The sequence below is a fragment of the Mycteria americana genome, chromosome 4 (genome assembly GCF_035582795.1).
Source record: "Mycteria americana isolate JAX WOST 10 ecotype Jacksonville Zoo and Gardens chromosome 4, USCA_MyAme_1.0, whole genome shotgun sequence".
Taxonomy (NCBI): Eukaryota; Metazoa; Chordata; class Aves; order Ciconiiformes; family Ciconiidae; genus Mycteria; species Mycteria americana.
In genome coordinates this window covers 1,788,913-1,815,515 of record NC_134368.1, presented here as the reverse complement: position 1 = coordinate 1,815,515, position 26,603 = coordinate 1,788,913, and the positions used below count along the sequence as shown (strand labels likewise).

Sequence of the window (26,603 nt, the reverse complement as noted above, 5' to 3'; positions counted from 1 at the left end):
ACTTCTCCCCAGGAGACTCCTTTGCAGGCTGACAGTTTGTCTCACCATTGAGAAACATTTCCTGATAATTCCACTGAAAGTTTCCTCTGCTTCGTTTCGGCTCATTCCTCCTAGATAACAATCTCACATTTATATATAGTGTTGGAGCGTTAAAATCCCACCTGACCAGCAGGGTGAGTGCCTCTGAATAGTACTGAGATCCTGTAGAAAGACCCCCTCCCTTCCTGCTGTATCAGAGGAAAGTTTAAGACTCTAAGGTCCTCAGCACCCCTTCTAAAGAGCAAGAAAATAAATCCTTTGAAAAATGGATGTACTTATGCTTTGCCTGCTGCTGGAATAAAGCAGCTGTGCTCTACTAACGCTATGCAGGAATCTAGACCAAGAAGTAAAATAAAAGTATGTATATCCCACAGGAATTACTGGTGGGAAGTGGGGTAAAATGTAACATTGATCCAAGGAAAAAGACCATGTTGAAGAAGGCCATTTCCCAAAACTGGCAAGGTATTTCACATCATTGTCATTACTTTAGTTTTGAATTATATATGGGCTTTTTATTCCAGTGTAGCCTTTCTACTCTACTAACGTCAAGAGGATGAAGTTGGATGGAAGTTTACTGACCCCAGGAAAAGAGCTATAGCCAAGTTGCCAACCTTATGCAGAAGGCACACGCTGGAGTAAAAGAAAGGAGGTGTTAAGAGGGAAGGCTGCAGATCTGTGTGCTCTGTAGAGTGCGTGAGAGCCACACAGGCTGCACCGGGGTGCTCTAAGGTGTATTATGGGTCATTCCCAGCTCTACAGGGGTTATGATCAAATCCATTTTTATGTCCCTCGTTGTTTAGATGCTGTTTATCTGGGAGCACTTTCCTGGGACGTCCCATGAACATCTTCACCCCACCTGGCCTCTGTTAGGGTCAGAACCATGAACAGCACTATCCAACCTTTCCATGCAGTAGGAGGAGTGATGCTTCAGGATACTCACTAGTCATATGATGGCAACTTTCCTCACATGCAGGACAGAGACTGTCCTGTGGGCATTCGGTACCTGTGCATAAGCAGGTGCACAGGCAGAAACCCAGCCATGGTGTCCCACCCCGCCACTATGGAGGGCTGAAAGTGCCCATGCTGTGATGGTGGGCAAGCCTTAATGCTTCAAATTAGATCACTTTGCTGTGAACGACTGCAGTCTCCACTTGCTCTGCTCTCCCTTCTGCTCCCAGTCATCATGTGGACCAGGAATATGCTCACCATCTTTTAGATGTTATTCTTATAAGCCCATTCCTCTAAATCATCCATCTTTGATGGTTCCTCTTATTTGGTTTCGCACCAATTTCTCATCTTCCTTCTGGTATTGATTATGGATGCATTTCTTCGATATCTTATGTTCCTTCAGTTGGAATGACCTTCATTTCTTTCACACTCCAGGGACAGCGAAACAGGAATAAATATATTATAACCCCTGCACCCTTCAAGCCCCTCCCCTGCATCGCAAAATCAGCTTAGCAAGCTCAAGGCCATAAAATTTGTTTTGTTGGAGGTAGAAAGAGGGAGAAGATGGATTTGGTTTGGGCGTTTTTTGCATCCTGTCTGCCCCTTGGCTTCTAAAGAAAAGTCAATCAAAAGACTGTTCTACAGAACTTGAATGCGCCCTGGATTAAGGTGAAGTGCAAACTTCCATTTTCGTTCAATGAAGCAAAACAAAACTGTCTGATTCAGAAATGTCAAGACATTATGTTTTCTCTGAAGTATTTCAGAGCCAATGTATTTCCTCTCTTTTCCATGAAAAAGTTAAATATTTGCATATGGAGCATATTTCTGTGTAATCTCATACGGAGGGAGCAAAAGTTTAAATTTCATCATAACAGAATTCCTTACAGGGCAGGAGTTCCCAATTCTGTCCCTGGTTGAAACAAAACTATTTATTTCCTTAAGAATTAATCACCTTTCTTTCAGACAAGGAAACCTGGCCCTAGAAAGGTGGAGTGACTTACCTGAGGTTCCCAAGATTGGACCCATTTTTTGGCAGTGTCAGGTGTCTTGGGGCTTTAGTAGACAGGCAAAGCCTTTAGCAACTAATACAATTCAAATATTTCAATAATAGCTAAAAGCGGTAGGAGAGTCCCGGAACATGTAATTGCACTCATCTTCTCAGGCCTCTAGTCTAAAGTGATGCAGAGCTTCATTACCCAGCTCTCGCTGCCTGTCGCTGCTGATTCTGCATGTAAAGGCATTTGGATCCCCAATCCAACAGCAAATGGCATCTCAACAGGACCAAAGAGTGTTATTAATGGGCCAAGAGTGGGACAGGGCTTTCAAAATTAGATTCTTATGCACATTGTCTTGAATATACATTCAGACAAGACTGACCAGTCTTTTCAATGCCATGGGTTGGGGTTATCAGTTTGAAGTTACTTGCTTGGGTCATAGTAGTTCCCAGCAAATTAAGCTTCTGTCCTGCCTCATGAGAAGGCCTATAAATAGTCTAGATATTCTCCTTTCAAATGGGAACAGTGGTGGCTCATGGACCATAATACCTGGCCAAGTACTGGCAAAATAGGAAACACGCAGCAGCTGTCAGATTTAGTTTTTTAATTTCCTGCCAGCAGTGTCCATCTCTCCCTCCTCAGTTCAGTCCTGGAGCAAAGCCAGTGGAGAAGAGGGTGGCATGTTGGATGGAAGCTTTGTCACTTGGTGCTCTCAAGACCAAGAAGGAAGAGTGGATAAATCTGATGGGGCTAACAGAGACATGGGCATTCAAGGTAACATAGCAGAGACATGGGAGTTCATGACAACATAGCAGAAGCAGGAGTATAAAGTCACAGCAGCTAATTTCATTGTACGGTTTTCTAAATAAGTTTTGGCAGTGTTAGATTGTTCTCCTTGTGGGTTACTACATGTCTTGTTGTGTCTACATGTTTTGGGCTCCTATTCTCTAACCAGTGGCCGTTCTGGAACATTTTAGACTCAGATCTGGCTCCATGCCCAGGACTGATAGAAACCATGACACCAGAACACAGCTGAGCCCCAATGGAGTTGTCCTCCAAACAAGAGCAAACCATGACTTCATCTTGCATCTGTTGCCTTCTGTTTGACAGCGACTCAGGCAGCCACCTCCTGCACATACAGGCCTTGCTCAAACCAGAAAAGACTGTAAATTTGCTCCGTGAGTTCCTGCTGAGGCTCAGAGGAGTTTCATACCAGAGGTCATGGCCATTTGACCAGAAAAGAGTCCCCTCCTCCAGGTCAAAGTTATATCTCCTCTCCTGGCATACACATAATATCAAGAATTTTCAGAGCTACTTCATCATCTGTCATTTAGAAATCAAAGAAAAATTTGTGTTGGAAGGCACCTCTGGAGTTGTCCAGTCCATTCTACTGCTCAGAGCTGAACTAGCTTCAACGTTAGAGCTGAAGATCTCAGTCCATTTTGACCTATCATTTCTGAAAGCTCTACTTCCTTAGCAATGGTGAATTTAAAGGAGGTATGTCTAAACTGGACTACAGGCTACTGCTGTGCACCCCATGGCTGCTTTGGACTTAACAACATAAGCTATGAGTATTTTGTCTCTTACCTGGTGGAACAGTTCAGAAAATGCTATACATTTCACTTTTTCTCCCCTCCTGAAATATTATTCCATCACTCTCCTCAGCATTTTCTTTTTTTTTTTTTTTTTTTTTCCCAAAACAAAATATCCAACCAAGCATTTTACTCCAGGTCAAATACTGGAGCTATTGGCTTCAGTTTTGAATTTCTTTCAGTAAAAAATCTGGGCAATTTGAAACAAAACAAACTTTTAATGAAACTTTTGAAAGTCCATAATTCATCACTAAAGCTTTCAAAGAAGTATTTTCAGCTAGGTTAAAAAAAAAATGTACAAGACTGAAATATGCTACATTTAATTACATTTTCTTCTGCTATTTTATATTATATATGCAGCTATATCAGTTGGGATCCTCTAACCCACATATCATCAGGCATGACTGTTAAAGGTGTTGGATTCAAAAAGCTTGTTTCCTTCTTCTTCCTTCCTTATTTTGAGGCTATCTGTTGAGACAGAAGTGATATTCTGTTGCCATCATCACTGAGTCCACACTGGCTCCTTTTCTAACACCCCAAAAAATCTAGGCTTGGCTTCTTTTCACCTTGATTCATCCCATGTAACCATAGGCAGTTAGTGGAGAGTCTGACATAAGAAGCCTCATTGACTTCATCTCCTTTGCCACTTGATGGAGAGAGATCTACAAAAGGCAGCTGAAACCTATGTAAAGTCTGAATTGCCTTTTGTAGTCATCTTCTTCAGTGAGAGGAAATCGTGTCTGAATTAAGATCCACACTAGATATCTTGTTAAGTGTATCTGGACTTAAGATGAATGAATCTGGTTGAAATTCACAAACTATTCCTTAGGTTAAATTATCTAAGGCATATCCTTGCTAGCGTTATCTTGTCCTTTTCACTTGTTGCCAAGATGGTTGGGATTCAACTAATTTATTGATCCCTTTAGCCACATAGTTTAATTTGTCTGTTTAAACTGCTTACACCACATCCCAATGGTAGTTCCTAGGATTCATTGATGAACCACAGGAAATTCATCTCAAAGCAGATCATAGCACCTTCTCCATATAAGAAAGGTTTTTAATCCAAACACGGGAAATTTGGAGAGAGGACTATGGTGAGACTTGTGTGTCTGTACATGATGCTGGAATTACTTTAACTGGCATTTGACCTATGTAGTGACACGGCTGTGATTCCTCGAGATCTGTCTTGAAAGATACGGTGACATTTCCTGACAATGAAACAAGGTCAGGAAATGGAAGACACGAGTATATTTTTGGCCATGTTCAGGACAGCAAGACGAAAATGTAGTGATGATAAACGATACACAGCTTCAGCACAATTCCAGAGGGGCTGAATTGTCTGGGCTGTGTCCCAGGCCATACCAGTTTGTTTATGTTGCATTTATGCACTTGGAGACCACTGCCATAGTCTGGCACCTTGACAGTCTCTACCTCTGTCTCATGGGGTCAAGATGCAGATGAAACGCTGAGGCTATGCTTGACACCTTCTAAAAGGCTCCCTCTATGACCAAATTTATACTGCATTTTGTACATGTGAGTTGGGAGTCACGATTATAAACCTGACAATTCTAGCATGTGGGCTGAATATGACCAACTGCTATTTGTTCATTCTGATATGAAAAGATACCCCCCCCAATATCACAGTCATTATGCATGACTAACAATCTGACTTCGACATAGTGAACCATGTCTTTAGTGTATCAAGCCCGTGCATCACAATTCTTGCATAGCGTCCCTTGGCTTCAGCTGGCCAGTTCTAAGTGTCTGTGAAATGCACTTCCGATACCTCTTCGGGACACAGCTGGATATTGTAATGTTCTCAGATATTTGTTGCTCCAGTCAAGTGCTCGGTGCGACTCAATGCTACTGTCCCTGGCCTGCTCTGTGTGTTTGCGTGGTGCTGAGCCGCACTGTCAGATGGCTGTTTTGCTCACCAGTCTCCCTCCTCACCTGTTCCTCTGAATGCAGCTGGGACCCTTTACCAACGCACTTGGTTGGAGGCCAGGAGCCTGTTCAGTACAGAGCTACAGATTCCTGGGCACACTGGTTCCCAAGTGAGAGTTTTATTTGAAAAGCTCATGGCACTTCTGTGTTATTAGAAGCATTTTCCTGGCATGGTGCCCTTTATTCTTTATCCACTAGTGCTACTGAGGAGACGAACTGTTAGTATAATATTAGCAACAAGTAACACCTAGTTTTTTTCACCACTGGGTCTCAAAACTGTTTCCAGATGGTTTCATCATTCCCAGTTTACAGTTCGGGAAACTGAGGCATGGAAAAGGGAGGGATTTATCAAAGGTCCAAAAGGCCTCCTTGTCTTTCTGTCCTCCCCTCCCAGATGTGTTCATCTCCCTGCTTCATGGCTGTAGCTCTCATCAGTAGCTAGGTAGACCTCATTACTGTGGAAGGGCATTGAAGAGAGGCCCAGAGGTTAATCATTGTGTTCTTGTTAAACTTTATGAGCTGCTTCTGCTCCCATAAATTTACTGGGGCATGGCTAAGAAAAAGCCTTACCCATAAGGGCTTTCTCTTCCCTGCTTTCTAGATAACTGTAGTATCTAAGGGAGATGTACAGGCTTCTTGTTACGGGTTTTAAGACAGATTTGGGGATCCTCTATAACAAATGGGTCAAAAGAAGACATAATTCAGGGGATATTCTGCCAGGGCTCTAGCTCTCTCCCAAGTCAACAGAGAAGGACTGGGTTGCATCAAGATCACTTTCTGTAGGCTATGGATTCATCCCACCTCACTCAGCCTTGTCTGCAATGCTTATATTGGTACTTAGTTCTCCCAGACTCTCCTGATGGACAGAACAAGGGCTAGGCACCTCCAGAGAACAATTTTGGTGTTAGAAGACTGGGGAGCACCCTAGGCTACCACAAAGCTATTTTGGAACCTCATCTACCATCTTACAGTTTTGCCAGAAGAACGGCAGCCTAGATGTTTAGCTTCAGTCCAGCACAGGCCTGATTTAATCCCAGTATGCTATCATTTTCTGTTTCATCTGGGGAGAAATGGTAAGGGGCTACTCAACCCTTTAACATGCTATAGAAGGAGTTTGGGGACACTTTTAGTCCCTGTGTACGGACTCTGCCGTTGCCCCTCCTCAGGGCTGGATTGCATCCTGGCTAGCAGGCTGTGGTGGAAGAAAGGCACAGGAGGCAGAGCTTGTTCTCCTGGGTCCAGGAAAGCAATGAGCAGAGCGTAGGAACACGCACACTGTGTGTGGCCTCCGGCATCCTATTCTCCAGGAAGACCGTGGCACAAGGTCCAAGCACGGGGCTCAGCACCAGGAAATTTGGAGTTCGCGTTGACCGTGCTTTGGCCTTGGGCGAGCAGCTACAACGTGATTCCTTTCCATTTCCCCATCTGCAAAAAAGTATGAAAAATACTTACCCCATATGGAGGATTAAATGTTTAGGAGGGAATCCAAACTCACTGAAGTCAATGGCAAGTCTCCCAGCGTTTCACCAGGAAAAAATTTTAAAGTGCTAAGTGTTCTGTAGCTTTGCATATGAAAGGGAAATTCTGTTTTGGAGAGTTTCAGCTACTGCCCAAAATACGAGAGCCCTGGTCACATCAGTCTATCTCCTGCTATCTCGAGAGCAATCTCTCTTCATCTTTTCGTTTTAAAGTTTGATGTGGACTGAAACCAAAACCACAAATCAGAACATTCCTGAATGTTAGGATTGTTTGAACTTCAATCTGGATCTGCATTTGCAAATGTGCTTTATCTTTATAACACAGGCCAAGCAAAATCCTCCATCTGGGTACTTTTGAAGCGGGGAGGGTCTGCACGTAAATTTTGCAGTGTGAGTCCTAATCTAATCTCATCTCATCAATGCATTCTCCTGTTTGGCTGCTTATCTGTCTATCTGCCCAGAACATCAGTTTTAAATGCGTGATCTTTGGTCCTCTGGAGGGGGAGAGGCAGGAAAGGTCTGTGGGCTATTGCTAACTTTGAAAAACGTAACTAAGAGTGCGAAGTCTTGCTAGACAGAGGTCTGGATTTACTATATGTGGGTTTGTCCTTCCATTGGGAAATTTTTCGGGATCAGCAAATAACAATAATAATAAAGGTTAAAAACTACTTGCCTAACACTTAAACATTTTTCCAGTATTTGATAGTATTTTAACGAGTCAACATCACTAGCTTTCCCTAATTCCTATCTGGTTCATGGGCATATAGTATCACCCAGTGGTAGAAACCAGCTTGGTCAAAAATACTGCTGATGCTATTGTATAAAAGACCCATGACAGACCCTGACTGAGAAATGCTGAAACCCTCAAAGTCTCTCTTTCTGGCTGAAACAACTTTTTTTTTAACTTTTCTTTTTTAAGTGGGGACAGGGGAGAGGGCAACAAAAGAGCAATTTGCTTTTCTGCCTCCTTAGGCTGTTTTATTTCCAGCTATAGCTACTTCTGCACAAATCTCCCATTCGTACCCTTTTGCACTCTCAAAAGCACATTCACACGTTTGTGCATACGCCTGCATGCACAAACATAGAAGGTATATTGTGTAATACGTGGAGTAGGTCAAGCAGGAGGATATTTTGGTAGCCAGGGATGGATGACAAGTTCTAACAAGCCCATCCACATGTGTTAAGATTAGAGTGCAGACATCAGCCATGACTCAACAGGATATGCTGGTCCAAAGCCAGGGCTAGAACGCTGTTACTGGCCTTCTGAATCATTAGTGGAAAAAAAAAAAAAAAAAAAAAAGGCATCCCTCCGTCGCCAGCATTCTCCATCTGTTTTTAACTTGGTGATGTCCTTTGGAAGGTAGGTGAACTATTTGGTTTGCTTTCACTACACAAACATCTTGGCAGAGCGGTGTCTGAACATGCACAGGGCTAGCGGCACTACCCCGATGAGGAAGCCAGACTGGCTCTGTGATTTGGATGTTTGGCTCCATGAGGACTGCCAGGACGAGAGAAGGAGGCTGCTGATGAGGTCAGTGACCCCGCGCCTGCTGGGACATGAGATGGCTGGGAAGCAAGCGAGGACAGACTGCTCGATACCAGCTAGACTTAAAGGTGGTGCTGGTGGGAGAATCTGTATTTTCTAGCGTGGCGCGGTGGGAGCTGTTGTACCTGGGAGGGCTCTGTCTGAAAGGAAAAAGGTGTTTCCTTTCTAAGCTGGCAGCTTTTTCAAGTTCATCTTGGGAATGCACAAGTCAAACTGGGGTCATTTCTTCTCCTGGGTCTTCACCAGCAATAATGCTCTTCCAACTTACCCTGTGCAGCCCAGTTCCGTACATGTCTTGCCCTGGGTGACTTCATGCAACCCCCTAATCTTACATGGTATCATACAGCGGGTCTCTCCAGCTTTTCCCTGCCCACATTTGTTTATTTCCTGTACCCAGCCTAATGATTTGTAGTGGAGAATAGTCAGTCGCTTTGGATGTGCCTTTTGTTTGAAGCAGCGGAGATTTCTTGTAGGAAATTAAGCCATTTGTTAGTGGTGGATGGAACACGCAGGAGTCTGAATGCAAAGTTGTATTGATGTTTTTATGGCAAATCCCATCCAGATACAGTGAAAGCAAGCTTGGTAATGATGACATTACTCCGCCTGAAATATCAGTCTTTCACAGGGACTTGATTGCTAAGCTCATTTTGACACATAGCAGTTTCTTTAGGAGAGGCCATTGAACCAGGCAAATCTGTGTGCTGCAATCATAGCCTGCAGTTCTGACTCTCCTGGCCCAGGCAGCAAATTCATAGCCAAGCAGTAAAAGTCTAGATGTAAAAAGCAGATGATATTTAAAGGAGTCACGTGCAAGGACTATATTTGAGCAAGATTCATTGCCTGGATAAATGTCAAATGGAGAATAACTGTGCAGGTCTCAGTTCTGCAGAGAAGCTTTGAGGGAGCTATGATGGATTACAAACTGATCACGAATCAAGAAATTCCTGCTGTTGTAAAAAAAAGATTAGTATTGCACTGAGTGAGTTGTACTAGCAGCAATATATCCTTCCAGTGGAATGAAACAGTTCTGCTCCAGTCAGTATTGGCTAATCCATTGCAAGAAAGATATGGATGAACCGAAGAGTCCATTTGGAACATGAGGAGGATGATTAGAGAGATGACCTAGAAGTAAAGATCAAATGAGTTTAGTGCAAAGAAAAGGGTGAAGGAAGAACCCAATTGCAAACTTAAATATGTAAGAAACTACATGGAGAAAGGAAATAATTTATGTTCAAAGGTTGAATGTAAATTTAGGTTAGCCATTAGGATCACCTTCCTGAGGTTAAAGGTTGCAAAGCACAGTAATAGATTATTGGAAAAGGGGTTGGTATCTCCATCGCTCCATCCTTTAAGAGGGGTTGGTATCTCCATCGCTCCATCCTTTAAGAGGGGTTGGTATCTCCATCGCTCCATCCTTTAAGAGGATGCTGGATCCACATCTACCAAAAATGGCAGAGAGAAAATGGGAGCAGAGGACAGACTGGAAGATCTCATAATATCCCTCCCAGACATCTGAGTCCTGTCTAAAAAGGAATACTAGGAAAGGACTAAGCAGAGAAACAAATTACTTAGGAAAGGAAAAGGAATTAGAAATAGGAGTCACAATGTGACATCGAGTAATGGAAAACAGGCAGAAGGAAAAGTGCCTTGACTTAAAGAGCTGTGGAACAGCTTGTGGAGGACAGCAGTGGAAGCCCCCAGACTTGAGTCATTCAGAAGAAAACCTGGGGGAATATATAGTAGGGAACAGTTTTATGTTGGCCAAGGGTGAATAGACAAAATGATCTAATTAGTCTTTTCCAGATCTTCTTTTTATGACCCCATAGAATGCCTTGATGAGGACAGTGGGATTTGGGCTCGCTAAAGGAAGCCCAGTCAAACATTACAAGTCACCACATGACAACAGCAGCCAGCATGAGAAACGGCCACCTCCCTTTCGACGGGTTTGCATTCCAAGTAATCGCCTCAAATTCACCTTATTGCTGATGACTCCTGTAAAGAATTGGAAGAACAGTCACACTACTTCTCTGAAAATCACTTGTAATACAGGAGACACCGGAGTTACTCTCTTTAATCACACCAGCCAAACAATTAGTTTCACTGAGTACCACTGACTGTAACAGCTACTTCAGCCAAAGGAGCCAGAGTTATGATATTGCAAGATGAAGTATTGCTGGTAATAACTGTGCCTCTTTCTCAGAGATTGGCTTCACTCATGAGTTGCAGCAGGGATGCTTCAGAAAATCAGCTGTGCTGCTGGTCAGTACTTTGATGTGTCTTGGTTCTGGTGTACCCAGTTCATTTGAAACCACAATGTGCAAGAATAACATGAGAGAAACAGACATTAATATCTATGCCATTACCAGGAACATCCAACCCTGTTTATGTGAAAGAATGCCTGGCAGTCAGCAATTAATATTAAAGCCATTTTTTTCAGGCCTCAGTGCAATGTTTTTAGGCATATTTATTCTCAGTTTTCAGATAAGGGTGTCAAGCTGACTGAATTTTCATAGTTTCATGGATTTTTATGGCTGAAGGGCAAAAGCCTCTTAGTCTTCATTTAAAGCCCTGGCTGATAAAGCATCTGAACTTCTAGAAATGCTCTATTACCTGCCCTCCTTTTTGGCAGGGATGATGGAGCTCTTGACACTTGGAAAATACAAAACTGTTTTACAGCTTCTGCAATGTGTGTGGAATGCAAACACGTACAGCATCTGCTGGCAGACCCCAGGGAGAGTTTGACCCTAAGTCTAGGCTCATGCTAGAGATGTGCCATTCAACTTTTCGGTCTTGGCAAAGTCAGAGGAAGCCAGACATAATGTTAACCATGCTGTGTCCTGGTGGGACACCAGCTGTGGAAAATAGCATGCCTGGTTTACTACATTAACTCCGTATGTTCTCCATGCTAAAGCAGGCTTTGATTACATGCATAACTGTGGGGTTTGGGAGAAATTATGGCTCAGGGCATGGAGAAATTTTAATTTTGGGGATGTGGGGGAAATGCATCAATATTAATCACCGATTCAGATCAACAGCCCTTGATAGCAGAAGTATGGTTCTCCTACATTTCTTCCAACTGATATGTGGTTTCCTCTTGCCCATAGACCTCCGTGACTTTCTGGGCATGATAATGACAAATAGTGCAGAGATTCTTGAGTGCATCCAAAACACTGAAGTCAGAAACACCAGCACACTGCTGTGCTGACGTACCTGCCTGGAGTCCCAAAGGAAAATAGCTGCTTGTCCTGTGTGCAGTGTGGTGGGAGGCCAGCTATGCTGTTTCCAGCTGACACACATCTCAAGTACCAGGTAGCACAGTGTAGCGGCAACAACTAATAAAGTAAGTGCCAATATAATATACTTCGACAGCATCTCTGACTGTTTTAGTCCTTCTTGCTGAGTGTAGCTGGTTCCAGATGCCAAGGTGTTGGATCCAGGCCTTCACATAAAACAAGGTTCGCATTTTCAGCTAGGGAGAGATGTTCTTTTCCAGGCTTGGTGTGACTAAATGAAGATAAATCTGCTTTATTTGTTTAGGAAAAATCCAAACCACGATTGAATGTGCTCTAACTAATATGCACGCTAAGTTCACAACTCTGTTTGATTGATCTTCACTTTTCCTAAGTACTCCCATGTAGATATAGATTTATAGAAATATAACTGAAGTGGTTTCGGAGCACAGCTCTCTTTCAGGTTGACTAGTATGCCTGTGTCACTTGAAGCTGTGTTTGACCTGCCTCTTAAGAGACCATATTCATAAGAGTGAAGGGATTCAGACCACCTACTATCTGAGCCTAATTCTTTGTACAGCCAGTGGAGAGAGGTAAGGAATGAAAGCATCTCATTTATTACAGATGTTTCGAGCAAGCAACATGACTCTTTCTCTCCACTGACTGAACAGGCAGGGAGCCAGACTCTGGCAAACCTGAGCAGGAGGTGTTCTGCACTGCTAATTCTTCTCTTGAACTTGGACATGTTGGTAGGCATCTGAGCAACATTGGTGACTATAATGTAACTCTCTACAGCAGAACAAGGCACCCTGTGCTCCAACTACAGTCAACAGAGAAAAGTAGACATTCACAGCACAGGATCCTAAATTTTATCATCTGGATTTGGTGAGATAAACCATTTTTTTAGAGCTACTTATTTCCCTCCATGTCCTATATACAGAAGTTGTAGGTGACTGTCTCTGCTGAGATGTCTGGACTGTAGAAATCTGAAGTTAGGTGAGCTAAGCCTCCCACACTCTAATCTAAATCAATTTTCAGTATTGGAATAAGCAGTCTAGATACAGCCCTTAGGCACTTTCTTAAGGTCTACTTCAGACCTCTTCCTGCTACAAAATTAATGCAAATACACGGTTTTGTCAGGCAAACAGGGAGGGAGAAATGTGGTGTATGTACACCTTGTCTTATGCAGGGCAAAAGTCTTTGTTTCCTATATGAAAAATGTCTCCTTTCCTAGTGACTGTCCCACACTCTCCTGCAACAGGGCAAAGAACCAAACAAACCCTGCTCTGTTTTCTTTCTCACTGTGGATTGAATTTTTAGGGCTTGTGAGAAGTGCCAGAAAGACAGCCCTGCAGATTGAATTACTCTGTGTATCCACAGACCAGGTAATGTGCCAGCAGCCAGAGCGTTAGCTTTCTTTTTTTACTTGCCTGCCAAAGGGGTTTGGTTTTGACCTGGAGAAACCAGCTGAGAGGGACAGAAGGTAGCTTATTCCACTTGATTCCTTGGCCTCTCTGTTGAGACTGGAAAGCAAGTTGCCAATGAAAGGTAGCTGTAGGTTTTCTCCAGACAAGCTCTGGCAACTCGCATGGGGGTGATTTAAGAGGTTACCACCTCACACTCTCTGCTGCCAGAGGTTACCGATTATTTAGCAGGGTTGGCAGAAGTGAAGCACCTTCTCAATGGTGGTTTGAGTTATGAAGCTGCTCTGTGAGCTCTACAGCTAAGGAGGCTGCATGGGTTTGACTCTGCTGATCCTGCTACAGGCAGGTAAACCTCCTGCAGAGGGGTAGGGTGGGCAGCTGGTCTATTGAATCACACAAGTGTGAGTTGCTGGAAGCACCCTGAGATGTTGTTGCAGTTTTAGGAGGGCAGGGATCAAACACGGCACTGTTCAAACTTGGCTTTCTTCAGATAGCATATGCACGTGCTCCTGCTTTCCCTGAATGGCTTTCCTTGCATTCCCTCATCACAATCTCTTAAAGCAACCCAATCTGCTTATTCACTGGCAAAAAATATGATCAATGACACTGTCTCACTTGTCTGAAAAACAGCAACTCAAGCAAATGCCTTTGGCTTAATTCAGTATTTGTCCCCCGTGAGATAGCCCGTTGGTCTGCAGCTTCCACTGGAGCATAGGCTTCCCAGGAGCTTCCATTGTTCCTACCAGTCCTGTGTGGGTACCCAGGCTATCGCACGGCTTCTTGGCTAGCACTGGACATGGTACAGGCAATTGTATCACACCCCTCATTATCAGCATACCTGCATCTCGACGTATCTTCCCATGCATAAACACGCAGATGGTGATTCATTTATCAAGCCCTTTTTCATCTGGGCTGGGAAGAAAGGACAAAAGAAAGAGTACCAGTCACTTTCTAAACTATACGTAGACATCGTTACCACCCAGCTGGTTTCCCTCTGAAAGTTTTGCAGGGATGGGCCCTGCTTTCTGACATTGTGTGCTCAGAGGTGCTAAACTCACCACCCCAGTGGGTGGGGGTTGGGGAGATGTAAATCACAGTCAGGGTGATTCCTAGGTAAGCTGCCTTTGGGTGACTTGCTGCTAACGGTACTGATTCACTGGTTTATGAAAGCAAAGTCTCTTCAGCTACCAACAATCTTAATGTGGTCTCTGTTTTTTCCTGCACAGTCCCTGACTGATAAAAAAGCATCTCTCCTTTGCTTTTTCATCCTCCTCTCATTCCCTCCAACAGTATGGTTCAAGGATTGAGAGAATAAATCAGATCCCAGTCAATCAATGATGTTATACTCCCCCTATTCCTTACTTCATGTCTTCTCATTGCTCCTGTACCAAGATAGAGGTCATGGCTTCTTCTGCATTGCTGGGTGTGCTAAACCAGGGAAAAATATATAGAGTGACCCTGAAGAGTTCTAGTAGACACCCCTCATTCCCCGGGATTGTTTTCTGCATCTGTGTTTGCTGCATGAGAAAGCCTCTCTGGGTCTCTGACCTTTGAATAACTGTCTCTACAGAAGTTGCAGCCAAGGAGGATGTTCAGGGACACGATGACTCAAGCAGGTCCCAGGGCGCGTACGCGTGAATGTGTGCACTTGTGTAGTTGTGTTGGAAGAATGAAGCAGGCACGACGTAGCTCCAGATGTTGGCTGAGAAAACTACATTTAGTGTCAGCTCTTGGAGGAAAAGAGGGAAAAGGTATGGAGCGGTGGCTGAGTCAACCTGGGTGTGGACCTAGAAAGGAAATAAATGTGCCTCCAAGGCTGTTTGTTTTTATTGTTTTTGTACGTGCATGCATATCGTTGCTTGTACAAATGCATGGTAGTTCAACCCTTCAAATGGAGGTACTGTATCTGGGGAACTGCTTGTGGACATGGGCCTTCAGGCCAAAGCATATTGGTCAGGATTGTTGGTAACAACATTCCCTGGGTGTGCAGAGCTGCAAAAACTACAAACCCCCTCCCTTTTGCTCCCACCTTCCAGTTTGTTCTGGATGTGACTGATTCGGCCATGTTTTCTAAGCTCAGAGGTGCCCTGTGAGTAAGGTATGATTTATAGCACAGATAGTTGCATGCCAAGGCGCCACTTTGCACTCATCTAGGCTTGCCAGCGTGGATCTGTGTGACCATGGATCTGTTCCCTTCCCCCAGTTTAATATGGCCTTATGGCAGAAGCATTCGCATTGAGCTACGGTCACCAGTTCTCTCACTGATGAGTGGCTCTTCCTCTTCCATGTGATCTAAGCCCAGATTCATCCAGCTGAAGTTCCATCTAGGACCCAGAGCCTGGTTGTCCTTCGGGCTAGGTGCCTCCAAAGGCTTCTAGTGAGCCAGCAGGAAACTTTAGGCACAAGGACTGAGGTGTGATTTAGTCCAGTTGACTCTGGGCCCAGGGCTGGAGTAAGGAAGAGGCCAAAAAACTTTGCAAAGATATGTAGTTTTGCTTTGATTTACTATATTTGCTCACATAGTAGCCACATTTCTTGCCCTGCCTCCTGCCAGATTTTGCCTCTGAAAACACAGGCACAAGCATTGTACACATGCATTCTGAGATAACGATGGTCTGGACCCTGCTGCCATTTTCTGTCCTTCTATTTCTGAACACCTTTCCCTCGCTTCACCCTTGAGCTGACTGCAGGGGCACCTACTCCTGGACACACCTTGGTCTTCCTTTCTTGGTCATCCTTCTCCGCTCCTCAGTGCTATTATTGTGAGGCCAACAAGACAACACAAGCAGGCAGCGTAGGAGTTGGTGTTGTAACTAGAGGCAATAAGCATCCTTCCCATAACTTCTCAACTGGCTCAGACACTCTAAATTTTTCTCATGTGAGGGCTGCTAAGGACCCATTAGAAGATAAGACAAAGAATCCTAAACATCAAACAAGTTGTGTCCAGTGTAATGAATTTAACCAGCTAGTTACGTAGTGGTATCTCAGCTCCTCAAAGCTGTGTCTATGGAACTGTATTTCAATGACATAAATTTAGCCCAAGGCTGTCTGCAAACTCAGCACTGAGAAAGAGGAATTAAGAGCTGAAATTAGTAATCTGTCCTTGTTCTTTAACTGTAGAGAGAGTCTAGAAACTGTTAGGGTATCAAAGGCAGCTTAGGTTATTAAACTCAGATAATCCCCTGTATCTTGAGAACACCTCACATATGGCCCTTAACAGCTAGTAACGAGAAATAAAATTCTTTGCCATGTATTTGGCAGAGCAGGATCACAGAGGTCTATTTTGGCTTTGCAGCCTGCAAACGTTGCCCTTTGTCAAGGTAAGGTGGCAGTTCAGAGATGTCTGAAAGGGTTAAATGAATCCATGGTTGAATTAATATGGGATGGAGCTAAAGGATGGATCAGACAAGCCCTACAGGTCTCTTCCAGTCTTATTTTCAATGGTTAACTCATGTATTCTCTTCTGTAAATTCACTCCAGACAATTTTCCCTAAAATGATTTCAGTGTTTTTCTTACATTAATTTTCAAGGCAGGTCTCAGATATCATTGTGAACAAACTTCTACCCACCTTCACTGTGGGTAGTGTATTAGTCTAACTTATCCTCTTGATCTTCATTACAGTATCCCATTTTAACTAAATCTTGCTATAGCCTCAAAATTCCTGAAGTGGTGAGGCAGTTGGACTAGATGATCATTGTAGGTCCCTTCCAACTGAGCTATTCTAATCTATTCTGTTCTGTTCTATTCTAAAATTCAATCAGCTCCCATATCCTCTTCTGCTTTTTCTCGTCGTCTGGCAGTGGTGATGGGTTGGAAAGTAGTTTTTCAGATGATTTGATTTCTGTACTGTAGTGTTTACCTGTCTCTCAGCTTTTGGCTACACCACTTTTAACTCACTGAAGACCAATTGCTAAACAGAAATAATGCTGTTTAGCTTCCAAAGGCCAGCACAAGCACCCACATATTGCAGAGAGGTATATGCTGAGGCATTTTCCCCATAATTCTCTCCATGATGTTATGGATGACCTCTTGGAGACTAAGCAATGCTCTCCTGCCTTTCCCAAGGATGTTGCTCTCCAGAGCTCTGGTAATGGGTTGTCCTCTCTTTAATGTATTTTGCTGAGCAAGCCCAATGTGTAGGCTCCTTCGCTCCTGATTTCTGGCTGATTTCCCTGTGCATTCTGAAGAGAAATTTTCCTCTACTCAGTTCCTAGGATTCAGATCTTACAGTACGTCAGGATTTTACTCAGAAACTCATCTACGTCTCTCTTAAATGGTGCTGAACATCTGAGACTCAGGAGACTCATGGCAAGTGTTGCAACAATTTGGAAGAAATCTTGGGATAAAATCCTTATTGTGAAGAGTCTAGTTCCTCCACGCATCTCAACACTAAGGAAACACTTATGCTTGAGTTCAGTCAAGATACCCCCAAGTAGAAATTGGTGTTGGGAAGTTTTGCTATGATGCTGAACCAAATTCTAGTCTCTGAGGCTGCCAGGAGCAGTTTTTCTGTTGTTTTTACATGAGTCACAGTGGACTCCTTTCACCATCCATTCTTGCCTGCAAGGCTAGGAAGAGTCAGGATGTTGTTTATGTCTCCACATCCCTCTGACTTGGTTAGTCTAAATGGGGCCAAGTCCCTGAGGTGAGAAAGGAGCTGGTTCACAGTTTGTTCTCAGATATGGTGGAGGTATTGGCTAGTTCCTCTCATAAAGGGAGCATCTTTCCGGGAGAAGATGCAAAAGTGAAAACCTACGGAAATAAATGGGCGCTAAGTGCTGACATTTCTTTGGGCATTTGGCCTCTAGCCTCTCTACGGCTTCTCAGCTCTGTGAGGATAACATTATGGGGCAATTGTTTTGCCTATTGACTTGTAAGCTCTCTGGAGCCCATCCTGTCTTTCCATGTGTCAGGCTGAGGATCACACCTTGGTCTAGGTTTCTTGGGGCTGTGTGACAGCAATGAAGTTTTAGGCAATTCTCTATTCCTGAATGTCCTCTTGGAAGAGCAATTTGAATGTCAGAGTGCCAGCTGCCAGTTTAAAAATAGAGGCACAGGACGTATAGAAAACAGTTCATGACCCTGCTGGGAGTCTTCCAACACTGGGCAGGTTTACTGAAATTGCAGGGAACAGTCTGATTTTTTACTAGTTTTCATTGGCGTAAATGCAGCAAGTTATATTTAAAAAGAGAAAAAAAAAAAAAGGGAGGGAGGGAAAAGAAGAAAAAAAGAGAGATGTGGACCTTACTGACGTGCATTTGGTGGAATCTGTCAGTCACACGATCACATACCGGCCCCACATTGGCCCTGGGTGGTGAGGACAGGCTGTGCTGAGGCTGGCTGCCAAGGTCTCCTGGTGGAAATGTGCAGTTACCGGAGGTGGGAATAGCCAAGTCCCCAGGCTCTCAAACGCCTGCCAGGCAGTGCGGTTCCCCATGTCCCCATGCTTCCAGATTCCCCTGCAGCAGTGGCAAACACCACTGACCGGTCAATCCAAGAAGGGCACACTCAACTGATCAACTCTGCTGTCAAGCCCATTTTGGTCTCTGCTCTTCCTAACCACTCAGCTGGGAAAACCTTGCCTCCCAGGTCCTACATTGTGTTTGTCCTGGTCACCCACAAGCACTCTTGTCTCCTCTCAGCTGCCAGTGACTAGCCGTGATGTCTGGGGTAGATTCAGTTGCCCCTACACAGGCATCCAGGGCCACCTGTGATGCCCTGGGGTACAAAGGCAGGGAGCAGAGTACTTGGTATATGCTTTAGGTGAGATGGATCACTCTTCAGGACCTACTTACTAGATTTCCATTGACTATAACGGGAGCTTAGATACCTTGTGCACGGGCAAACACCTGTCTTTCAACGTCTGAGAGTGGGGGTATCTGCAAACTGAACCCTACTCCAATGTAGGAAAATACTCCTTTCCACTGGTGTCTCTGCAGACACTTTCCCATCACCCCGTTTGGCCCCAGACCCTTTCCCATTTCATAAGGCAGTGGAGACTCAGCTCTCCATTTTGCTGATGGAGAAACAGAGGAATAACTTGTTTCTTTTACGATCACGTGACTTTCTGCAAAAATGGGAGATAGCTCAACCACTCTGCTCTACCTCTTGGATACGGTCTTCCTCAAGAGACAACAGAGCAATGAAGGAGGACTCAACCAGTCCTGTATTCCTGAAAGTGCGATTGTGAGCTAGCTGTTCGCTCTTCACCAGAGCTGGCTGCATCCACTATGACCTGCATTTGGCCCATGACTGTTTCTAGTGCCAGGCCAGCAAGAAGTTCATAAGATATTTGTCATTTCTTTCCATCCCTTTCAGCATTTGGTGGGATTTCCAGAGCCATGTGGCTCCGACTATGGAAAATGTTGCAGTGAGGAGCTGAGCTGTTTAGATGAAATGTTCTGCATCCTCTTGAGTCACTTGCAATTTCCTTGAGCTCCCTGTATTATAGCCCTGATTGCCTATAGCCTCTCAAATGAAGCATTAAAAAAAAAAAAAAAAAAAAAAAAGGAAAGAAAGAAAAATTTGAATGAAATGTTTCTCATCCTGAGCCAAAGAGAGAGAAATTCCCCTGGTGGGTGTCAGATTTGGGGTTGCAAAATTAGCAGCAAATGAGCATGTTCCCTTCAGAGAGTGCACCTTGCCCTTATCGTGACTCCTGCTTGGAAAATTTCTCCTAGGCAGGGTGGCAAGGACAGCCGGTGGTACTTGGCTGCCTGGGAGGTCAGCTCTCATTTCATTCATGGGAGGCAGACATTGGGACTGACCCTCTGACCCAGCAATGCTAAGCATCCTCCTCCAGGGTTCTTCCTGCTGAGAAGATATGACTAATAGCAACCTGCCCCATGAGGCTGGGAGCTTGGTTTCAAGGTGTCCACCACCTTGGGGAGTGGAGATGGCTGCATTGCATTCCTGGTTTTGCTGGTGGCTCACTGGCAGGCAATCACATCAACCCCACCTGTGCCTCAGTTTGTCAGTCTCTAAACTGGAGACATAAACCCGTATGGGTTTTCACTGTGCCACGGACCCTGGTGTTTTGGGATTTGATGGTGGCAGCAGACAGAACAGAAGTTCCTGCCATGTAAGTGGAAGGAAATTCCTTTCAGTGTTTTAAAATAGCGCCTGTAATGTCCTTTCCATGCCACTTCCTGATGAGAAATTCTGAGACTGTTCAACATAGCTCTGGGGACCAGACTGAGGGAAAAGGAGCGGGAAAAGGTGGCAACTCTTCCTTCTTTACTCCTGAACTCGGCTTTGCTCCGATGAGTCACTGGAGTGAGTCACGGTAAATGGTTCAGCTGTAAAGACCATGGCATTTTCTCCCCATCCCTGGGACTCATGCCATGAACTCCTCCAGGCTTCTTGGACTTGGTTTCAGTTTTACTGGGAGGAGGAAACAGTATCTCCGAATTCCACCCATTTTCAGCATCATGTGAGATGCCTGCTGGTAGTGAAGGGAACTATGAGATAATATTGTGCATCCCTATTGTCAAACTGGTTTCTTTCTCTTTTGCTCCAGTACCTTGCCCCCGCAGATCACCCACACCACATATTTTGCTCTAATATGCACTGAACTACTTGGTTTCCTTTTTAAGGAAACCTGGGTGTGGAAAGGAAAATAGTTCACTCCAGGGTTAACATGCTTTAGATAGCATGTTAGACAGACTTGCTTGCAGCATGTGTCTCTGGGCTTAGAGCTCACTCCCTGAATTGCAGAAAAGGCAGCATGGATGAAAAGCTGGACTAACACAAGTAGGGCAGCCTTCCATATTAAAAGTGCAAGAGGACCCAACACTAAAAGAATATATTCCACAAACTAGGAGGAAAGAATTTCCTCATTTAGCTGGGGGACACAAAGATGCTGGATATTACTTGACCCCAGAGTGACTATCAGCCACCAGTGAGATCTCAGCATGACCAAACTGTGCACGCTTAAAGTGAAGGACTTCCCATAGTTTTAGGAAAACGCTGAGCCTATTTTGGCACAAGAAAAAAAATGGCTGCAAAGTCCGTGTGTAAGATAATGGCAGCAGTTTTCCAATAGAGGTAGCAGGGGAAGGACTGCAACTAGCTTGAGTTGGAGCATGATAACTTTTAAAGGGAGTTCTCTGCATGAAGGGCATCTCTAGCCTTGTGTTCCTATTAGTGGCATTGTACAAAGCTGCTGGACTCCAAGGTTCAATTTTAGTTCATCGTGTTTAAGGAAGATGAATTCAACCTGGAACAGGTGCAGAGAAGGGCAACGATGAGCATCAGAGGAAGGGAGTGCCCTGTTTAGGAGACTCAAAGAGCTCGACTTGTTTAGCTCAGCAAAACACAGGCCTGGAGAAGATATGATCATACTCTATAAATAGAATGGGAGCTAAACACCAGAGAGGGAGAAAAGCTATTTAAACTTAAAGACAGCGTTGGCATCGGAACAGGTGGGGATAAACTGGTCATGAATAAATTTAGGTCGGAAAGTGGAAGATGTTTTTGAACCACTGGAGCAGTGAGATTCTGGACCAGTCTTCCAAGGGGAGCAAATAAACGAATTCCTGGAACTTGCTAAGTTTATGAGGTGGTGACTGCAACAGCAGAGAGCTGGCCTTGAAGATCCTAGACTTTAAAATTACCGTCACTGGAATGAATGGCCCAGCCAGACTTATAGGCTATTGTTCTGTGTTTTTTTACTGATGTTCTTCTCCACGCTTCTTGCATTTTGAGGGATTGCTGACAATGCTAACAACAAACAGTGCACTGTTTGCTTAGGAAAGAAACCTGAGTTGCTGGAAAACATGGGGATATGGAAACAACTCCCCTCTTACAGCAAAGCAGTGAAGATAGTTTTGCTTCTTCATTAAAGCAGGTGCATGCTTGGTGTTCCTGCATGCATGGACATAACATGCACAAAGAAAATGTTTATTAATACTCCTGCTGTAAGAGCTAGCAGCTGTAGGTCTTAATTCCACAAGACAGGTGCCTGACCTTAACCATAGTTGCGATTTTTAAAGTTTTTAAGTTTTTAAGATTTAAAGAGATCTAGTAATAACAGTGTTATGCAGAGGATGATTTGATTTGATGGAAGAATTGATCATTTCGGTTTGCATAGACAGCGTTAAGCTAAGTGGATTTCAACTAATCCTAGTCCTAGTTTAGTAAAACTGATGTAATTTGCCTATGAATGCTGTAAGCACTGGCAATGTGGATGCAGACAAGATAAACTCTCCAGGGGACTAGTTTCTGTTGTCGCTCGTACCTGGTGGTAACTGATGGTAAGTTACATGAAGACGCTTAACCTTCTTGTAGTGAAAGGGACCTCGCATTACAGCATGGTAAGAGCACGCAGGCAATACTTACTGTCGACAGCTGACGTGCTGTAAATCGGGATTTGGTTCACCCCTACACAATGAGACCACCTTGTTTAGGGGGAAAGCCTTCTTATCTGAATGGACAGAAGCTGTGCTGTGCCATGTTTCTTTAGGGACAAGCAGTGGTCCCTGGATTGCTTTATTAGCTAGTATAGATGTAAATCTTTCCCTTGGGGCATAGTCCTGAATTTTGGTGAGGATTCTGGTCCTGATTCACTGAAGAGCTCAGCTATTGGCTTCAAGAGGCTTGAAGCTCATCATGTCCTAGGCTTCACTGGGAGAATTTCATATGACTGAATTCCAAAACCAAAGTGATAGAAAATGAATTCATCTTTAAAAAAAAAAAAAAAAAAGTCACCCCTCATTCCAGGATCTTTGTGAAATAAGCCTTTGTTCCCTTCTGGTGCAGATCATATCTCCACAAATGGAGGAATGGAAGCATGGAGATTTTTTTTCTTCAAGATGCATGAGGACAATAGGACCAGGAATCCTGGCTATACTCCAGTGGCTGAGAGCAGAGCAATATTCCTGACTTTATTTCCTATGCCAAATTGGTCAGTGAAACTACAGCCTAGCCAGCTGCATGAGACTTGGAAAACAATAAGGAAAGCAAGGAAGGACTGGATTCCCAGGAAGAGCTGGGCTCCTGTGATTCATGGTCCTGAGTCAGGCACCTAAATTTCTTGTACAAGTAATGAGGAGAATATGTCTCCTACCCACAGGGTTCATAATACCTATCCACATACCTGTCGCCTGTCACTCAGGACAATGTAAAAGTGGCCCATCTCTCCCAGGCAGCAGCAAAAATAAAATATGCTTCTAAAAATGGGTAGCTGTGGGTTTGATCTCCATCAGGTCAAGAAAAGTCTTGAATCTACATCTTCTATTTCTTGGGTGTAACGAGGTCGAGGCTATAATGCAAAGAGGATGTGTTGATTCTTCTTTCATTACACAGAGAACATCTGTTTACATTTTCGTTTAACTCCTGCTTTGCCCCAGAGCCCTGGTCCACTGATTGTCCACACTGCAGGCAACTTCCCCTGTGAAGAAAGCTAGTTATTTCACTAAGAGAAGAAATTCAGCAATTCACTCATGGGTCCACACCAGACAGACAGTGTGGACGCATATTGCACCAAGTTGCCTTACTGTCCCAAGGCAATCCTCTAACACTATCCATCTGGACTGCCCCAGCCTGCTTCCTACTTTTCAGTTTGCTCTGTATGTTTATAGCTTGTTCAAGGACATGCAACACCCACAATGCTACAGAAACACTATTTGGTAGGGTGCAAGATAGCCTCATCATTATTTCGGGCACTTTGAACTGAGTTGTCCCTCTCCCTCCAGGAAAACCACGAGTTATGAGTCAAGGTCACTAGGTTCCAGCAAAGGCCCAGGCCAAGGTCTTTGCGGTGGAGATACTGTCGGTCCACCCCCGAGTGTGAGACCTGAGCACTGCGGTTATGGGCCAGTCTGCACCAGACAGTCCAGGGATGAGTCTTCTTCCCCTCCTGAAACCCACAAAGGCTCAGCCCAAATTTTGAGCTTCAATCCCAGAGCCAGTCACTGCTGAACTGCTAGGACCACCACTGAGTGCAGTGAGACCTCATTTCTCTTGGTGAATCTTGTCCCTGCTACTCAGCCAGAGTTGCTCAACAAGCCTTTAGCAAGCTTATAGCTTGAATCCAAGGCATCCATGTCCCAAACTGCCAGGAATATGGCTGGAATAGATTTCCTCTTACGGCTAGCCACTCTTCAGATATTTCATAGCTGGGCCAGTGAATCTCACACTTGTAGTGTGAGGTGAAACAAAGATGAGGCAATTGCACTGGAAGAAAGTGGCCAGGGAGCCACAAAGAAGCTGTTTCTGGGTGGCTCATGTCATCCAAAGAGAGTCCAGGGCACAGGGGCCAAGCTGTCAGGAGTTAGCTGTAGAGTCAGCAATGCTGATGCACAAGTTGGTCAGAAAACCAATATGGCCACGCTAATGCAGATCAGCCTTGGAAGCAGATAGGCCACATGCCAACCATGCTGTACCCTCTCAGCAAGCTTTACTCTTCCTAGACTCAGGTTGTTGCATGTGCTCAGGGCTGTACCATGCTTCTTGTTTTTGCTAGATCAGGAGACCCAAACATACCTTGTACTGTGTAAGGGACCCCAATCTGAAGGGAGAGGGCTCCCAGGCTGTACTCTCTGGAGGTTGTCCCTTGGTTGACGTGCTTGCACAGGTAGGGAATATTTCCCACTTTTTGCGTGGTCTGTATTTTCTTTCCATGATATTGTGCCTCTATTTCCATGCCCTTAGACTGAGCTCCTTCACTGGTGTTTAAAACCCCCACATTCTTGCGGATAATTAGCATATCCCCATCTCTGCCATCTGATCCTCTCCTTAGGTCCGCTCAGGGCCTCTTCAATCAAGGGCCATCCTGGTAGTATTGTGATGTCTCATGCTGGCCTCTTAAGAACTCAATCCCTCAGTAAACACAGAACAAATGAGGTAATTAGGAAAATGTAAACAGGACGAGAGAGGCCCTTTCCCCCTCATGAGAGCGGGACTTGGAGAAATTAGCAGGAGTTTAGATTTACATTGTGTAGAGATGCAGATACCAGCAGTCCCCATGTAAAGCTAAATTCCTCATCTAATTTCATTATGGAATAATTTCTTCTGTCAGGAATACAAGCCTGCCACCAAACTGCTCCTGGGATACATCAAGCTTCATCTGATGACAGCAACTGGGACGGCAGCACAGCCTCTCTTCAATCTACCTTGGATAAGCTTCATAATTTAAAACACATAGGAAAGGGAGATAGACAGATGGCCAGAGCCTCAGTATACATCACGCAATAACCTTCTGTCTCACTCTGTATTCTGAAAATATGCTACGTGTCCACCATAAGGTTGCCTCCTTTTTCTTTGCTCCATTTCAGGCACTAAGGCTAAGTTGATGCTAATAAATTAAATGTAGCTGGGACCATTCCCTGGCCTGGATCCACTGTCACAGAATGATCACGTCTGTGTGATTAAACTCTATTACTTTCTAAGACAGGGTGGCTGCCTCCAGATTGCCTGACAGGCATGGCTGGTCTGTGCTAGCTTCCAAAACATGCTCAAGAACAGTCTGGGAATGAGCTGGTTGGCTTGGGCTGGAGGTGACCGGGGACTCTTTGGGCAATGTAGGAGACCCAATGACCCAGTTCTTGTGCCCTGGCCCTGTTTAATCTGCTATAATAGATGCAGCATAAGGGGTACAGAAAAATGAAGCTTTGTCCTCCCAGTGAAGAAATAATGACATGAGAAGGAGTTCAGGGTAATTTGGTTCCATTCAGTTCTTATACTTGAACACTGGTCGTGAAAAAGTGATGATCTTGATCAGCCTGCTGCTCTGGAAATGCCCAGCCTGCACACCAAACTTGTTCTTTTCAGGAATTTACGTACAACAACTAAAGTGGGAAACAAATTGTGCTGCCTGCCATAGCCTCTCTCTAAAGACTGCCGCACAACAAACTGTGGTGCAAAACAGTATTTCTTCATCATAAAAACAAAACACAGCCTGCATGTGCTGGCCAAAATACCTTGCCCTGGTGAGAATGGGTAACATTGCCATCTAGTGACTCCTCCCATAACAGTTAATTAGCCATACTCTAGATTTACCCAAATTCAGCAAGGCATTTCAATGGGAGCTGCAAGTAGGGGTTGGAGACAAAGAATGGTTGAGACCAAGTTTTTCTAATATATCCTGACTGACACAAGAATTGAGCACAACACTTGTCCTTGAAGTCAATGAGTTGCAAGCCCAGCCTTTCAGGAAATCAGTGTCCATTTTGATGGCAGAATAAGAATGTGGGGATTTAATTTTAATTGTTTTTCAGGAAATCTTGGCTGATTTCCATGCCTGGCTTAACTCTGAGGTTCCTGGTTCAGAGGGCTGGACAGGCATGCAGATTTTGAGAGCACAACTGAATCCCAAACTCCAACATAAAGGGGAAATGGGATGCAGTCAGCAGACCTTCCTCCTGCACTAAAGGCCTCTTCTCTGCTCATGAAACTCCCCTTATAAG

General features: G+C 44.4%; 1 long non-coding RNA gene across 1 annotated transcript in view; it reads left to right on the top strand.

Annotated features, from left to right (window-relative positions):
* Positions 1–8,281: 8,281 nt before the first annotated feature.
* LOC142408565 (uncharacterized) overlaps positions 8,282–26,603 on the top strand; it is a 110,531-nt gene continuing 92,209 nt past the window's right edge. Inside the window, exon 1 of the long non-coding RNA XR_012775343.1 lies at positions 8,282–8,527. This is a non-coding gene — a long non-coding RNA (uncharacterized LOC142408565). The remainder of the gene's footprint in view (positions 8,528–26,603) is intronic.